Source organism: Phascolarctos cinereus, unplaced genomic scaffold (assembly GCF_003287225.1).
Source record: "Phascolarctos cinereus isolate Bilbo 61053 unplaced genomic scaffold, phaCin_HiC Scaffold_7;HRSCAF=346, whole genome shotgun sequence".
Classification (NCBI taxonomy): Eukaryota; Metazoa; Chordata; class Mammalia; order Diprotodontia; family Phascolarctidae; genus Phascolarctos; species Phascolarctos cinereus.
This window is the reverse complement of record NW_027556180.1, coordinates 37,964,730-37,982,193: the sequence shown is the minus strand read 5'-3', so window position 1 is coordinate 37,982,193 and position 17,464 is coordinate 37,964,730. Positions and strand designations below refer to the sequence as shown.

The window sequence follows — 17,464 nt, the reverse complement described above, 5'->3', positions numbered from 1 at the left end:
AGGTAGAGGAGTTGGCCTTGGGAAGAAGGGAGGGAGGAAGCTCATGTCATTTAACTTCTGTTCCCAGTGAATTGTGAGGTAAGATCCTCTCTGTGTTAGTCTAGAGTAAGGAAGGGAAGGGAAAGGGAGAAAAGAGAAGGGAAGGGGAGCAAAGGTAAAGTTGCCTTTGTCGTTTCTTGGGGAATGGGAAATGGTGGCAGAGATTCAATCTCCTATTTGTAGTTCATTCACTGGGCATAGCTAGCTGTGTGATGCTTCCAGCATTCCCTTGTAGAGGTCAGGAGGAAAAACTGTCACTGAATCCTCACATATTCACCGAGCTTCTAGCACATCAAAGGAAATGGACCTGTTCCCTGCTGGCCTTGTGGAGCTTCCAGACATGTCCATAAACTCTAATTCAGATTGTGATACAAAGAGATCCAGGAAAGGATGGGCATTCAGAAGAGTGGCAAAGAGCTCTTCTAGGGCATCCTAGAACAGGGTTGTGAATGACATCTGAATAGTTTGAGTGGGGCCTCAAAACTGGCCATAACATAGTGGAGGTGCTAGGGATGAAATGAGAGAGACAGAGAGAGAACTCCGAGGACTGAATGGCTGCTGCCAACTTTTTTTCTTCTTGACTAAATTTAGCTATGAATTCATTTTAGGGTTTCTCCCACTGAAGTGTTCCTTTGATTCTTCATTGTTGTGAAGGTACAACTTTGGGTTTCCTGATGAATTTATTCCAGGAGAGTGTAAATTTTGACAAAGCCTAATAAACTGTCAAGGCTTTGATCTAGGTGATTGATGGACGGGCTGTTTGCCACTCAAGGGCCAGCCTGTCAAATTTGGGAGAGTCTCCATGCTAGCCTGACTGCCAGACTATATGTGTTCAGCCACAGCAACTTGGGGAAATCAGGTTGTATTGAGAGGGGGTTTGATCTTCATTGGTGGAGAAAGTGCCCCATTGCTGAAAGCACACGTGGCTGAAAAGATCTTTGGCTTTAGTAGTTGGATTAGAGGAATTGAGGTTAGCAAGCTGGACATCAGAAGACAGAGATGTGGGCCTTTAGCTCCTTTGCACGCTCCTGGAGGAGGGGCTCAGTTGCTGGGCAGGCTGGGGCTCATTGGAGCTCCTCATTTTCCCACTTGAACTAATGCTTTGCTGGAGGTCTAGGGCATAGGGCTGGAGAGGGTAAATAGCTAGAACACCCTGGTCCTCGGTGGGTCTTAAATTCCTTAGCAGGCTGGAAGCACATTTTCCTAGGAATAGTAGCTTCAAACTACAAATATCAAATTTAGAGGTGGGAAGTGGGAGGTGGGACTTCCATTTCCAAAGTTTGGATGCATTCAAGAGCCCCATGGTGACCCTAGACTGGGCTTTTAAAGAGTGGCCATAAAGATGCATTTAATGATGCATAAATCTCCTGACCCCAATTTTATCTCTATTAAACTTAAAAAGAATCAAGTTTATATATTTTATGGAGAACAAGCTTGTAGCTTTTATTATTAAAGGTAAAATAGACTTTGTTGTTGTTGTTGTTGTTAAAGCACAGAGACATGCTCCCAAGGCCATCTTGGTGTGTATTGTTTTCAAAATACTCTTTTCAAAATACAGATGTAGAATATCATAGCAAAGCTTGCTTTTGTTTTCTGGAAAAGGAAGTTAACAGTATTTACATTTAAATTGATTTCCACTTTACTTGCCCATGGCCTCCCAACCTTTGTTATTACATGTATACATGTGGGGTGGGGGGGGAGGGTGTGCATACATGCACTTGAACTCAGACCCATTGAGAGTTACTTTAGCTCATTTAGCTAATTTACAATTAGTTTCTAGAATATAATGTAATTTCACACACAAATCAAAAGGGTCATGATAGGACATTTTAAAGATTTATCGCTGTAAGAGACAAGTGGCAAATGGGCTTGGTTTTGTAGGCAATGTTTCATTTGTAAGGAATGAGAGTGGGGGGGGAAAGTGACATAATGTGGTTTGTTTTTCAGGTGGTGTAAAACCAAAGTTTGTACTGCTACCACATCAGAGATTTATGGGACTTTGAGGGAGAAGTTCTGGTAAGGACTTCCAATAATTTATATGTGTGTGTATAAAGCAGATAGAGACCAATACATTGGTATAAATGAACTTGAAACTTATTAAATCCTCCTTTTGGGTTGGTGATCTTTTTTCTTCTGTCAATATTTTTAAAGTAGAGCATTTTATCAAATAAAATTTTAACATCAAAAATGTATTGAAGTGACATTTTATTGAGTACAACAATTCATTTGAAAATGTTATTCAAAGAACACTTGAAAGAATTATTAGCAGAGTCTTTCCCCCCATTTCCCCTACAAATATAGTATTGTTTGGACTTGAAGTTCATAGTTATTGGGCCTTTGCTGGTAATTGCAGATACTGTCTTGGCAGCTAGACGACCATGCTACCTCATTTTTGTAGATGCATCAGCCTTTTGGATTTACTAATGTTCCCTGGCCTTTGTCTCTTACCAGCCGGTAAATTGTTAGTAGATTTTGCTCACAGTACTAGTCCTGGCAAAGGGAAATATATCCTGCCTGTGGACATCAGAAGTGTTTTACGAGTTTACAAAAGTTAGGTGCAGGGCCTTGTTTTGAGAGTATTGTCACAACCATGGAGACCTAGACCACAGTGACAGTATTCTTTCTCTGGTCAGGGTCTCCTCTAGAATGCCAGAATTTGTGCTACCATTCTGATAGAAGAAAATGTGTGGAAATAATTAATGAAGAAAAGAGCTCTTGGGTCTGCCTTAAAAAGGTTACTTAGAACCCATTTTGAGCACATCAGACAACAGTTGAACAGACAGATGAGCTGAAGACAGTGCAGTGGGTGTGTGTGACTGTTTAATTCAAAGTTTTTAGTGTACTTGTACACTAATCACTAAACCTGAAAATTAAATTGTCTGGAAACTCAGTGTTCTATGGTGTAGTCACTTAAGCTAGGATTGCTTATGGAAGTCTTCAGCCTTCTACTAGTGCAAGTAACAGCCATGTGCAGCATGAAGAACTTTTCTTCACCTCTTCTTGTACTCCTGCTTTGTACCTACCTTTTGAACCTGTCAATGCAAGTGTGTGGTTTGATAGTTAATAGAACTTTAGGACTAGAAGGGTTCATAGTGATCATTATAGCTCAATCTCCTTGTTTCATAATTTGGAAAATTAAAGCTTATCAAGGCGAGTGACTTATCCAAGATTCCGTAAGTAGTTACAAACTACTGTTGGAAGTAGATCTTCCAGAATTGTGCTATACCTGGGCTTTAACCTGTAGTGAAGAATTCTAGATAGAATTCTCTTTGAGATGGCCATACTTTCATCAGAGAAATGAAATTTATGTTTATACTCAATTATGTGAAGAAATTATTTGTGTTTAGTGTAGCATGTAATTAATCAAAGAAGATAGCCATTTGTCATTAGTTTCTGAAGTACTGGAATTTTCAGGTAAATGGCAATAATTTTTACCTTGAAAGGTAAAGAGAACTTGTATTATTTTTAATTTATCATTGTATCTTTAGTGGTTACATTTTCTTCTGGGAGAATGTCAATGTTAGTATGTTAGTAATTTTGACAAAAATAGAGCTTTCTAGCACAAGAAGAATAACTTTATTTCCTTAGTTTTTTGCTTTCTAATCTAGTGACTTGTCAGAAATAAAAGCTCTTGTTCTAGGATGCATTAGAATCTTTTATAATCAGAACAGTTAATTTTTTTCCACTTAAATCTGAAGCCATGCTATTTCTTTTAGTTCTATATTCAATCATGTGTTTAAACTTAAAAAATTGGTTTATTTTTAGTAAAAACCCTGAATCAAGGGTGACACGGCTAACAGCTAAAGTGTGACCTCCCGTTTCTGACTGCCTCCTGGACCTTGGACTTCCCTTACAATGTGGGCTGTTTTTCCTACTTGCCATCTGAAAAGTCTCCCTGGCCAGAGGCAGTTTAAAATTTTTGTACACTATTGTCACCTGTGCTGCAGTTGCCTTCATAGGAGTCATTTTGTGAGCTCATCGTGAGCATGACAAGGTGAGAAGACCAGATGTTCCATGACATAATGTTTCTTGATGATGAAACTCGCTCTATCCTGGTCTGATTTGTAGCATAAATACGAATATTGACGCGGTTCCCTTCCTTCAGTGGTCTCTTGTGCGTAAAGGACACATTTAGAGTATCGATTGCTTTTAGAATGTCCACAAGCTTTTTGAAACTGGTGTTTTTAGCCTTCTCCACCCTTTCTCACTACTTTTCCTCAGAGCAGAGGAAGGACTGGTCATGTGATTTTTCCCCCCTTTGTTTTCATGAATTGCCAGGGTTAAAGAATTCTTCTCTTCTTATTAACCAGCTGCTCATAATGAGCATCTTCATACTTAACTGGGCTGTCCTTGGACAGAAGATAGAGATTATCACCACACAGTTCTTCCCTAGGTTATCATGCCTATGTTGGATGCACTCTCTTTCCTTTCCTGTCTTGGTCCTCGGTGAACTGATTTAGCTCTACCCCATTCCCCTTCCCAAGTCCCTTGCCCCTGATCCTGTTGTTGATCATGCCTTGCCAAGCCCTCATCCCTTTACTACTCCCACCATGACACTGTGTTTGCTGCTTCCCAGTCATGTGCCGCTGAACACAACTGGAGAAAATAGCAAAACCATATTGCCTGGGTCCAGCACGAGCTTCTGTTATTTCCTCTCCATTGGGCCCTCCCAGCAGCAAGGCAGGCCTTCCTACTTCTACCATTTTCATACTTCCTCCACAATAGTTATTCCACACTATTTTAATCCTTCTAAAATTTCCCTGGGCATCACCATCCCCAATCCTCTTAGCTGAATTTGTAAGGGTCTACGGTGTCAGGGAAAACTAGGACCTCTGGGGTGAGGGCTGTGGAGCCCTTTTCAGGGTTGCTTTCCACCTTTGGTGTCCACCTGGTGCTCAGTTCTCACCCATGGCTCCAGGAGGCTAGAGCACGCACAGGCCACACCCTGGTAAACTGTTTTGGCAGACGGGCTAAACCAGGTTGAGGGTAACTAACAGGTGTCAAACCCATCATCGACTTGGATATCTACCCCAAGCATTTGAAGACTTCCCCCAGTGGAAAGGATGGGTGTGAACAGTCTGTTACAGTGGGCCGTCAAGACAGTGGAAGTAGGTGCTTCAGAGTGCTTAGAGCTTGGTTACACATTGAAAACACCAAGGTCATCTACAGTATTCTGAGCCATCTCCAGTTACCTTGACTTTGTCCTGACACTGGACCTAGATGACTCTGGAAGACAGAATGAGGCCAACTACTTTGAGCAACTCTGCCTCACTTAAATCTAATTTATATGTGAGTCAAAAGACATCAGGCACACCATTTTGCCATTTTTACCTACCTCAAAGTCCTATGGCAATGGTTATTGAAGCAGCAGTTGTGGATACTCTGGGAGCTGTAGCCACGACCCTGCACACAGACAGGCAGCCCAGGCCTTAGAGTTGTCTTCTCACTGGGCAGAGGCAGCAGAGGAATTCAGCAGATTCCCAGGTATCTGAGCCACCTTTTTGAAGGACTACACTGCTCACCTCCTGGCATGAGAAAGGGACTAGAAAAGGTGCCCTAAAAATTGTCTGCTTCACCCATCCTCACCCTGGGCAGCTTACCTCAGCAGGTCAGGATCCTCCCCTGTTATTGAAACACGCAAAAAATAAATGTACAAAAACTTTGGCAAAGATGATTCCTCTCACCATTGGTACATGGAATGTGTACACACTTACAGACAACATGAAATCCATTAGGCCTGAAAGACGAACAGTTCTTGTGAGAGAACTCAGCAGGTATCACATCCAAATAGCAACTGTGAGTTAAACAAGGCCGGCAAATGAAGGCCAGCTTCCTGAACTTGGAGCTGAATGCATGTTTTTCTTGAGTGGCTGCAGTGATGGGGAGTGCCATGAAATTCGTTTTTCCCCTGTTTTCTTTATTTATATAATTCAGTTCCTCTACCTAAGGATAGAAATTTAAAATAACATTCATTAAGATATGTTTAATAAATGTTGAATTTAATTTAAAGTTAAATTTAACTTAAATATAACTAAACTTTGAATTAAACTTAAAAATTTAACTTAAGATTACCTTAAAATTAAACTTAAAAATTTAACTTAACTTTTTCATTTAAAAAATTCTTCTGCTTTGAAGTCAATTGAACATATATTAATTTAGTGTCTAGGATGTTTCTAGATTCTAGGAATCCCCTCCCCCAAGAAAAAACAAAAACAAATCAAAAACCCCAAACAAAACCCTCCTTGTTCTCAGGTAGCTCAAATTTCTTCTATAGCACAGACCATGTGCTTGATAAGATGCTTGATTAAAACTGACCTCATTCATGTAGGAAATGAGGATACCCTCTGTGTAAATTCACTGTAGTCACTACTTAGGCGTTTTCTGTGTTTCATGGCACATGCTAGGGTGTTGGAGTTACCAATACCAAACCAAAGACAGATATGAAATTGTTCTCATCCTCAATTTTACATTCTTGTCCTACATTCTCTTTGTGATGGGTGGAGGAAGATGGGAACGGATACACGGATAAGCACAAAATAATTTGAAGAGCAGGGAGGGCAGCGACAGGGAGATCTGAACAGGCCTCCTGGCACTTAAGTTGAACCTAAGGTGAAGGTGCTGAGACAGGGGATTCTAGGCATGGCGAGGTGCATAGCTTTTACAAAGGCTTGGAGTTGTTCACAATAACAGTATTGGTCAGTGAAGGTATGGGGCTGACAAGCTTGGACCACAATCTTAGAAAAATAGAAGTTGTGGGCAGTGGAAAGAAATGTTGGCAAAACATCATTCTTGAAAACTTCCCATTCTCCCTCGGGTTTGGATAAAAGTGAGCTTTAGAAAGTTACCAGTGATGACTCGACTGCAAGGATCTGCCTAAGTGATACCTGTAGAAGGTTACGTGGTATAAGTCAAAGCCTTGTAGAAGGCTTATCTGGTATAAGTCAAATTTATCACTAATCGTTCATCAAACTGGACAGTTCATCTGTTAGAGGCATCCAGGTGGCACCTGCCGCAGTGGGTAGAGTGCTGGGCTTGAAGTCAGGAAGACTCATTTCCTGAGTTCAAATCAGGCCTCAGATACTTAGTAGCTGTGTGACCCTGGGCAAGTCACTTAACCCTGCTTGCCTCAGTTTGCTCATCTGTAAAATGAGCTGGAGAAGGAAATGGTAAAGCACTGCAGTATCTTTGCCCAGAAAATCCCAAATGGAGTCATGAAGAGTTGGGCATGACCAAAATAACTCCAAAATGTTTTATCTGCACACCCCCCACCCCCCAACACACACATACACAGACACAGAGTAGAATGTAAGCTTCTGGCGTGCAGGGATTATGGCAGTTTTATTTTTCTGCAATTCAATTATTTCGTGTATATATTTTATGAATTTTGAGTATTCAACTGAACAGGCATTTGTTAGGCACCAGTTATGTGCTAGATATTTTTCTAGGACAGCTAGACCTTAGAGATAGAAAGACTAACACAAAAGTAAACACAGAATAGATACAAAGTAGCTCGTGTGCCCCTGCCCTTTTTTTGGGAGGGGAGAAGGGAGTATTAATACTGAAATCCATCCCTCTTAATTCTAAACACTTCCCTTTACTGGTTGTTTCCAATTTATCCCGTGTATAAGCTTGTTTGGACTTGAGCTTATTTGCATGTTATTTCCCCCATTAGATTGGGAAACCCTGGAGAGCAGGGATCACTACTCTTAGCCCGGTGTCTGGTATGTAGAGCCACCTAATAAATATTTATTGACAGACTACGTAGGAAGTGGCACCTTGGATGAGCCTTGAAGGGAGTCAGGTACTGCAGCTGTGTGCAAGCAGGTGAAGCAGGGGCAAGCATTTGTGCGTGAGGGACAGAGCAAGCAGAGGCACAGAGAGTTCAGAGGGGGACTGAATCCAAGGCAAGAGTCTGTGAGAAGAGGAGAATGTGGTCAACAGCATCAGATGCAGGATGGTCAAGGAGAATTAGGATTTGTTACTTCTAAATCCTTTGTACTTATTCTCCCCAGCAGAATCCATGCTGGGCTGTGGCCTGGTTTCGGTTTTGACTTTGTCCATTGGGTGTATGGCCTTGCACATCTGTAGTAGTTTGCTGAAATGCTTTCTGAATTAAGGTCAGAGGAACTGAAGCCAGACTGTAGGTAGTCAAAGTATGAGCTAGGTTAGATGATGGTAAGAAATTGGATGCGACAAGATACCGGTCTTCCTGAAGATATAGGAGTGAAAAAGAGGAGAGAACATCCCCAGTGGCATGAGAGGGTTGTTCAGGGTCAAGGAAACTTTCTTCTTTCAGGTATAAGTTGTGGTTCCTGGGCCCCCAAAGATTCTCGATTCATGGACCATTGTGATCCTGGGGAACTTCACTGATGTGCCAACTGAAGAAGGAAAGAAAGGATAGAGCCATTCAGCATGCCTTCTTTCTGTGGGGAGGTTTCACTTAATTGCTTCCAAACAAAGAGACATACCCTGTTATCTCTTTACTTTGGGGACTTCTGACCCATTTGTGATTTCCCTGGTCCCCTTACCTTGTATTAGATAAAGGACCTTAGTATATTTGTAGACAGAAGGGAAAGAGCCAAGAGAATGGTAGGTAAAATTATTTTATAGTCTGTAGAGATGGAAAAGGCTGTAGGGATCTTCTGCTTCCTAATATGCTTCTCCCTTTTAATTATATTATCACAATCTCAACTGTTTGTGTCCTACTTGAAATTTCTGGCTTTCCTTTTGTCACTGGGTTCTTGTCCTCGCTATTTCAAGCTCTTAATGACATTTTATTAGTAACATTTAGCATTGATGTGGCTCTGAAATAACTGCAAAGGTCTTTTCATATGTTATCTCATTTGATCTTCACAACAACCGTATGAGGGAGCTGCTATCGCAGGTATTACTTGAAAAACGAGGAGACTGAAGCTGAGGCGCTCAGTGTCATACAGCTGGTGAGTGTCTGAAGACCTGACCGTCTTCCTAATTTGAAATCCAACTTTCTATCCGCTGTGCTTTCCAGTTGTTTTAATGAGTAAGGAAGGAATAGTTCAACCTCCGAGGAAGGGTTAAAAAAAGGTGAATGTCTGGGATTAGGTTTCCCATTTTGGTTGGGAATCTCCCTTCCTTCTTCTAGCATGTCCATGTACTTCTTCTTTATTGCCAGAAATTAACATCCAAACACAGATCACTCTGTCTTCTCCTAAATTTCCCTCCCTTCCACACTTCTCTTGCCTGTTCTTGAGGAGGACTGTCATTACCCCAGTCTTCCAGGTTCTCATCCTTGATTCCTTACTCCTTCTTATCCTGTCCCCCTCATTCAGTCAGTTGCCAAGGCACGTTGATTTTACCTTTGTAAATGCTCTTGCTCATGCCACCTTCTGTCCCTTCCCTTCTCCAGTCTACCCTCTATGAGCTGTCACAGTGATCTTCCTAAAGTGCAGATCTGACCACTTCAGCCCCCCTACTCAGTAAACTCCAATGGCTTGTTATTACCCCAGGATCTAATATAAATCTGTTGTGCCCTTCATAACTCCCCTTCCCCACCTTACCATACTGTTTATACCTTATCTCTCTTCATATACTCTTTGATCCAGTGACTCCTTCAAGTCTCAGCTAGAGTACTGCCTTCTCTATAGGAAGCCTTTCTACTGTCCTGTAATGTTAGGGCCTTCCCTCTGTTGATTATCTCCAGTTTATCCTCTACACAGCTTATTGCTGTAGAGTTGTTTACCAGTTATCTCTTCCAGTAGGCAGTGAGCTCTTTGAGAGCAGGGTCTGCCTTTGTATCTCTAGCACTTAGCATAATACCTGGCATATAGCTTACTGCAACATTTAATGAATGTTTGACTGACTTTGAAGGTATAAAGGTCAGTGGTTCTGGCCAGCTTGGAATGAGGTTTGACAGTCTTTGAGTCTGGGCATTGAGTGACCTTAGGGCTCATGCCCGGGTTTGGTGCTCTTATAGCCTGAGGAGTTGTCACTTAGGAACCTTGGTGGCCTCTGAATTGTTGACCTGCATCTTCCCCGACACTTTCTTGTTTGGCTTCCTAGCATTCTCCAAATCTTGTGTTGGAGAACCCCAATATCCTGCATGATGTGTAAAGGACATTCCTGGGAAAAAAGATGTGTATGCTAGTGATGTTTTTCCAAAATGCTGAGTCAGCTTGACTCACTGATGAGAAGGCCAGTCCCAGAGTAAGGATAACCTCGGTTCATGTTCTGCCCCTGATCCATAGTAGTTGTCTTACTGTTCATGGCCGAGTTACCAAACTTCTCAGGATCCCCAGACAATGCACTGTAACTATCAGTTATAGGATAGTTTTTCTGGGTGGTGGAAGGATTTCCTAATCTTGGAATTTCCTGAAGCATGGTGTTGAACTGAAATAGAAATGGGGCCACTAAACCAAACATCAAAATCCCTGCCTGCCCACAGTGACCTAGAAAACAACATATTAAAATTATCTGTGGTCTATGTATTTTTATTTTGTCAAATATTTCCCTCTTTTCCCTCCCCCCCAACACTCTCTCTCTCTCTCTCTCTCTCTCTCTCTCTCTCTCTCTGTCTCTGTCTCTCATTTTCTCACACACACACACACACACACACACACACACACACACACACACACACACACACACACACACACACACACCCCCTCTACACCCCTGTTTGACACCTTTCACCTGTGCCATTGGAGGGGAGAATCATAGGTCTGAAACAACCTCTTTCCTCCTCTCTCCAAAACCAAACCAAATAACCAATCATCTGTGAATGTATATGTGTAAAAATTGTTCCAATGCTCTTTTGACCCAGAGGGTTTAATTTCTTCTTTATTCTTCCTCCTCTTCTTATGCTGCAGTTATTCTGGGACCAGACATCATTTGGTGTATCAGATTAGCCCCACAGTCACCTGTCATGATTTCACCAAAGCAAAGTTAACTTTGATCAGGAATGTACCTGTTGGAGTTGGCAAGCTTGGGTAGCTTGAAGCACTGTGTGATGGAGAGGAGTACAGGCGTCTCAGGTTTTATGGGCCTGCGCAGGGAAAAGAGGGGGGGAATATTGTCTGCTTAAACAGTTTTGTCTTGGGTGGGGGGGGTATGAGTGCTCTTGCCTCTTTGAATGACTTTATGGGTAAGGTAAGTGAATTAGAAGATTTTTTTTTTCCTTAACTGTCTGCTGGAGTCTGGCTCTCACACTTGGTAATAGAGAATTGAGTCTTGAACTAGGTCAGTGGGCTAGTCTTGAAATGCATCCTAGAATTTTTGTTTTTAAATTGTTGAATTACCAAAATGATTTTGTTGTCAGGTAAGTTCTGCTAGCACACGTCTTCTAGTGCTAGTGTGCATTTTGTAGGGCTTTTAGTATTTATATTATAGATATGTTTATGCTTCAGTTTGGATTTTTTATATTTCATGTTGCCCTATTTTCATATTTTCTTAAAGGCTATCGAAAGTTGTTACAGGAATGAAGTGTAATTGTTAATTCAACTTGTTAGACACCTTTGAGGCTAGATAGAAAGGAAGCATTTTCTTGGTTTTGAACTCCACTCTGGGTGAGGGGCAGCATGTGTACACAGATTATCGAATATAACATAATCAAAGTCATTTCAGGAGGAAACCGTTGCTAATAAGGGGCCATCTGAAAATCCAGAAAGGCCTTGTGTTAGGAGGTGGCTCTAGAGCCATGCTTTGAGAAGTTTCCAAAAATGGGGGACCACTTTGCAGTTAGGGGATGGGAGATGAAAAAGGGAATAGCTGCCGGTATGATTGGCATCATGAATGTGTGACTATATATTTTGAACTGAGTCTGGAAGGTATGTAGGAGCCAAGATTGTGAAAGGAGTGTCAGCTATCAGCTTGCTTCCACTCAACATGGCCATCCCACCCCTATACCTGCTCTTTGTTTCTTTCCCTTCTTAGACAATCTCCCAGATGGCTCCCAACATGAAGTCTTGCCCAGTTTAATTACAGTGTATCTCTTGTACATAGTGTAGATACTCAATAGATATTGGTTGATTATTGTCTTTACTGTATGATCATCATTAAAGACATTTGCTTCTTTCAGCATTAATACCAAGCATCTAAGGGGGTTGGTTTATAATCCAGAAATAAATTGAGCACCCTTCGCTCCCCAGTCAGGTTGCTCATAGGTAATTCCCTGCGTACTGGTAGCATGGGGCACTTAGAGAAAGTCTGCTCTGGGGTGGGGTGGGGGAGCATATGCGCCCAAATAAAGGGTGACGACATAAAACAAAGTCATTTGAAAGAAAGGGAGGGAGTTGCTGCCCTCTTGGTGACCTCTGCCCCAGGTGCCCTGAGCTTCCTTGACTCCTTTGGGCATCCCACCTAGGATGAGGAGCTGTCTTCCTCCCTGCAGCAGAAATTCATGGCTCCTGTGTCCATCAGATCCTAGTAAACTGGTCTTAGAAACATCTTCTTCTTCTTTTCTAGCGCCCTCAGACTACGTGGGCCTTTGATGGCCGTCTCTGGGTTGCCAAAGATCAGGCAACGAGTATTTGTTTACAGTGCCTTCTGTGGGTCAGGCACTGTGCTGGGGACTGGGAATGCAGATGCAAAGAACGAACTAATGCCTGCTTGCAAGGAACTGACGTTCTAACAGGGGGAGACAGCACGGGCATGTGTAAGTACATGCACCGTGAATGTAAAGGGAATTAGCCCAAATGTGCACAGAGTAGTTAGGTATGAGATAATTTGAGAGCAGTTGCTGACACATTTGAGGGGGCATTAGGAAAGACTGCTGGAGCTGCATCTTGAAGGAGAGATCTTCCAGCTGTGTGCAGCCCGAGAGTCAGATCTGGCGCGCCCTCCTGATGTTGTGAGGCCTGGGAGCGCAAAAGGGTTTTCACGGTTTTAGATACAACACATTAATTTATCAAAGGGTAAAGACCATTCTTAGTTTGCTGGCCATTTTCAGGTAGACCCAGCCTCAAAGTGGGGGAGGGACTCGAGGGGGATGCCTTCCTTACAGAGCCCCTTGTGGGAGGGAGGAGAGTGTGCCATGCTAAGAACAGAGAGAAGGCCAAGGTGGCTCAGGTGGGAGAAGAGGGAGTGACTTCCAGTGAGGTTGGAGAAAATAGGCTGGGTTAAGGTTGTGAAGGGCTTTAAAAGCTAAACAGAAGGGATGCAGGACTTGATGAAGGAGAGGAGTCTGATCTGCACCTAGGAAAGCTTACTTTGGTACGACTGAGAAGAAGTGTGGACTGCAAGGAGAAATTTAATCCATAATGTAGTCAAGAGGCGGTGAGGACCTGAGCGAAGGTGGTATAGCTGTCCGAGTGGAGATGTAGGGGCCAAAGGTTGTGGAGGCAGAAACAGCAGGGTTTGACAGCTGATTGACTGTATGAAGGGAAGGAGAAGTGAGGAGGATAAAGCTGAAGTTAGGAATCTAGGAAACTGGCAGGGTGGTGCCTTGGACCAGCAGTGGGACGTTTGGAAGGGGGAGGTTAGTGAGTTCAGTTTGGAACATAAAATTATAAAATGCATCCAGGACATCGAGTGTGACATGTTCAGTAGGCATTTATGATGTGGACTGGAGCTTAGTAGCAGCTCAGCCTGTGTTTGTGTATCATCTGCATAGAGGTGATATCCATGGAAGCTGATATGGACGTCAGGCATGTAGAAGAAGGAAGAGATGGATGATGAACCACATAAGACAGGTAGTAGGTAAACCAGGAGATAATAGCGTCCCAAAAGCCCAGAAAGGAGAGGGAGGATCCGGATAGAAAGGCTCTCCAGTTTGCCACTGCACTGGTCGTATTGTGTACGGAGTGGGGGGGACCTCCCATTTTTCAATTCATCATAGGGCTAAATGCCAGTAAGGCTTTGTCTCAGGTGCCCCAGTTACCTATTTCAGTAATAGCAGAGGAGGGAGGGGTTAGTCGTTTGCTTACTGCCACAGCTAAATTAGCTTGTAGTGATCAAAGTTGGTCCTTCTCTTGCTATACCACCTGCAGTTTTCAGCGACCTAAATTTTCCTGATTTTGTTCTACTAACCCTCAAAATTTGTTCTACTCCACTCAAAATAAATGTACAGTTTGATAATCAAATTTCCTAAGAAAATAAGTTTTAATATGGAATTGAGCTTTGAAACTTACTTTTTAGGAAATTCATATTTATAGTGAAGAAGTAGCTGGGTTATCTTCACAAGGCAGCTGGGTGTCACCGTGGGTAGAGTTGTGGGGCCTGGAGTCAGGAAGACTCATCCTCCCGAGTTCAGATGTGACCTCAGAGTTGAATGAACAATACAGAACGAATGATCATAACAATAAAGAGCACGAGGCAGTGTTGATGTAGCAGTAGCTCGAATGCTCAGCACGATTCAGGAGAGATCTGGGACCAGGAACTCCGCCTCTGGGTGTCTTCATATCCTCCTGTGTAAAATAGGAGTATTTCTGTCGCACTCACCTCCTGTGGCTGTTGATTGGCTCCGGTGCGATGATTGTAGAAGTGCATTGTAAAACTCTCTAAGCACCATGGAGCAATGGAAAAAATGTCATGGACAGACTCAGAGGGCCCAGGACTGCTCTTTAGAAGCTGTGGGGGCTTGGGCAGATCACTCAGTCTCTCTGAGCCCCAGTTCTTTTATCTGTGAAATGAGGGCGGAGGGTGTCGAAGAAGATTACCCCCTTTTCGTGTCATGGATCCCCTTGCAGAATGTTTTTAAAACAAAATATATAGGTTTACAAAGGAGATCAATTATATTGAAATACAATCATAAAAGTAAAAAATAAAACAAATGAGGATCTCAGGTTAAGAGCTTCTGCTCTAAGGTTTCTTCCAAAATGTTTCATTAAAGAAACATTTAAATGTGAAAAAGCAACTTGTGTAGGAGGCATGGAGGGAAGGAAAGAAGGGAGGAAGGAGTGCACAGTAACCAGGGAGAAAAAGAAATAGATTTTTGTGGGGGTATATCTGACTGTATGTGACCATATGAAAGCACTTCATAAATATTATCTGTGGTTTTTAACACAGGTGAGGATTATTAAGTCACATTCAAATATTATCTTTAAAGGGTGATAGATCTTTGACTCTTGAGAAGCAGAGTAGATCAAATAAAACATAGATGTGCTTTAGCTAACATGCATTTTAAATTAAGCCCTTTGTGTCAGGCTGTGACCAACATCAGAATCCTTGCAGCGATTTCCGTGGCAAAGTTGGCTGTTGCCTGATTGCTTCCTTAATTGTTGGTCACTTTCTGCATGCTGCTCTGACAGCAGACACAGCAGACCAGTGGGGTCTTTTGCTTTTCAGAGGTTGCTGTGTACCTGCCTGCATCAGGAAGGTCCTGCACCTAGCCAACATTTTCATCAGCAATATAAAACCCAGCTCTTTCCCTCAGTTCCCCATTGGGTTTTTGAAAGTTTTCTGGAGCCTGTGTTACTACCTGTGTGACTGTAAAACTTGAACATGATGGAGATGCCATTTGTATATTTTGGAGCACTTTGAATGGCCTTAGTGGCAAGGCGTGCTTAGTATGAAATTGCAAGCAAGCCTCATGCGTAAGGTGGCCTGGAAGGGAGCCAGTCTTCCGTCCTTTGTCATGCCTTCTATTCCATGGGGCTCAGCAGACGGTGTGCCTGGGGTGACTAACAGGAGGGGACATGGCATGGTCACAGGCAGTGTGCTTAGTTTTGTTCTTGTCCTTTTTCTTACCAAAATCCTTAGGCAGAGTAGCTCCCTCCCTGCAAGATCTCGGCATGGTGTTTCTACCACTATTCTTTCTCATTCATCATTCTTGGTACTCTTCCCTTGAAATACACCCATCAATTCATGTTCATGCTCCTAGACTGTCCTTAAAATTTAGTCATCATTAACCTACATAGGGAAAGTTTCAACAAAACATCAGATTTGGGTTTATGACCCTTATGTGATTCATCACTTTCTAATTAGGGTATTTACCTGCAGTATATGATAAGTGCACAGGATTGTGATGTTAAGCAATTCATTGCTGTTAAAAAAAAATAACCACTTAATGAAACTCCTTTTTGAAAAACTGAACCTTTAAAAGATTTCCTTTGACTTTTATGGGATTAGTACTTCATAATTGGATATTTTCAGACCTTTAAACACAGGACTTTTTGAGATACATAAATGCCCCCTCCTTCATAAGTGAGACCTATATAAGTAAATAACACATAGGTAATGTAAATCTCGAATTAATAATCACAAAATTCACAACTAGCGGTATTTGTATTTATCTGATACCCTTCAGGATGGCCGTCCAAAGAAAAAGAATTTGTGTGTAGTCAAGGACCCTTGTGCACATTTCTGTAATTCATTATTTGCAAGAATTCTCACCCACTCATCTTCCTCGGTCCTTTTTAAAGCTGCCTTGGAGTGTCAGACTAGTAGACTGTCATGATCATTTTATTCCACATGTCTGGTTCCTGCCTAATAGAGCAGAAAGCTGGAGTCCATCATTAGTTCTTTGGCATTATTTTCCATTCCTATCTAGCACTCAGTTGGAATGAAGTCAGGGCATCTATTTCTTGATTTGAACTTTTCCAGCATTGTCCAACTCTTTCCCAAACAAGTTGTGGGATTCTCTGATCCCTAGAGGGACACACTGGATGTCAACCATGAATCATGTTTTCTTGGCAACTCCCCATCTGTTGGTGCTAGCCCTCTTCATAGGATATATAGAGTTAGGGGAGATCTTGGAGATCATTTAGCCCAATTCCCTTATCTTAACAGTTAAGGAAACTGAACCCAGAGGGGCTGAATGAATTGTCCAAGGCCACATAGAGCTAAGATTCAACCTAGGTCTTAAGTTGAGATGTATTTTCACTGTGTGCATGCTCATGAGATTTTATGTGTCTTTGAGAGTTACTCCTCTTTGGTGTTCTGCTCTCCATTTCACTTTCACCATCTGGTGTGCTCTTTCACTGATACAGGAGTAGTAACAGTAACAGTTAAATGCTGCCATAACCACTTGCTGCTCTATGACATCAACTTGTCTTAACTTCTGCTATTCCACTGGCCTGGAATTCCATCCCTACATTGCACCTTCCTGTTCATCCTTCCAGGTCCAAGTCAGGTTCTGTTTCCCAGGAAGCCTCCCTGTCGCACAATGACCCTCTCATCCTCCCAGTCCACAGTGCTGTCTGTCCCGGGTGACTTAGCCAACCCTCGCTTGGCTTTGGGCTGCTTTTGCACTTTGATGCTTTAGAATAGACTCAGTTTTAGGTCAGGATAGGAGCTTAGCATCTAGTTCAGCCTTATCTATCATATGGTTCGGAAAGAGGCTGATAGTCACTAAGTGTCTGCTTATGGTCACACAGTTGGTCAGAAACAAGATGGGACCCAAGAGTTCTTAAGATACAGTCAAGGTTGCTTGTCACTTGATCTCTAGGAAATGGATAGTGTTAGGTTTTGGGTTTTTTTAATGTTTTGGTGAGTTTTTTTCAAAAGTGCTTCT

The 17,464-nt window shown here is 42.4% G+C and overlaps 1 protein-coding gene across 8 annotated transcripts in view; it reads left to right on the top strand.

The window, feature by feature from the left end:
* Positions 1-17,464, top strand: part of TBL1XR1 (TBL1X/Y related 1) — a 172,888-nt gene that overhangs the window by 94,294 nt on the left and 61,130 nt on the right. For 4 of the 8 annotated variants that reach the window (XM_078147331.1, XM_020980614.2, XM_020980582.2 and 1 more), the window contains one exon: positions 1,987-2,055. The exons of 3 other annotated variants lie outside the window; for them this stretch is intronic. The gene's annotated coding sequence lies outside the window, so the exon portion shown is untranslated. Of the gene's footprint in view, positions 1-1,986; positions 2,056-8,890; positions 8,979-17,464 lie in introns of those variants that run through there. One more of the 8 variants, XM_020980634.2, reaches the window with a different exon arrangement.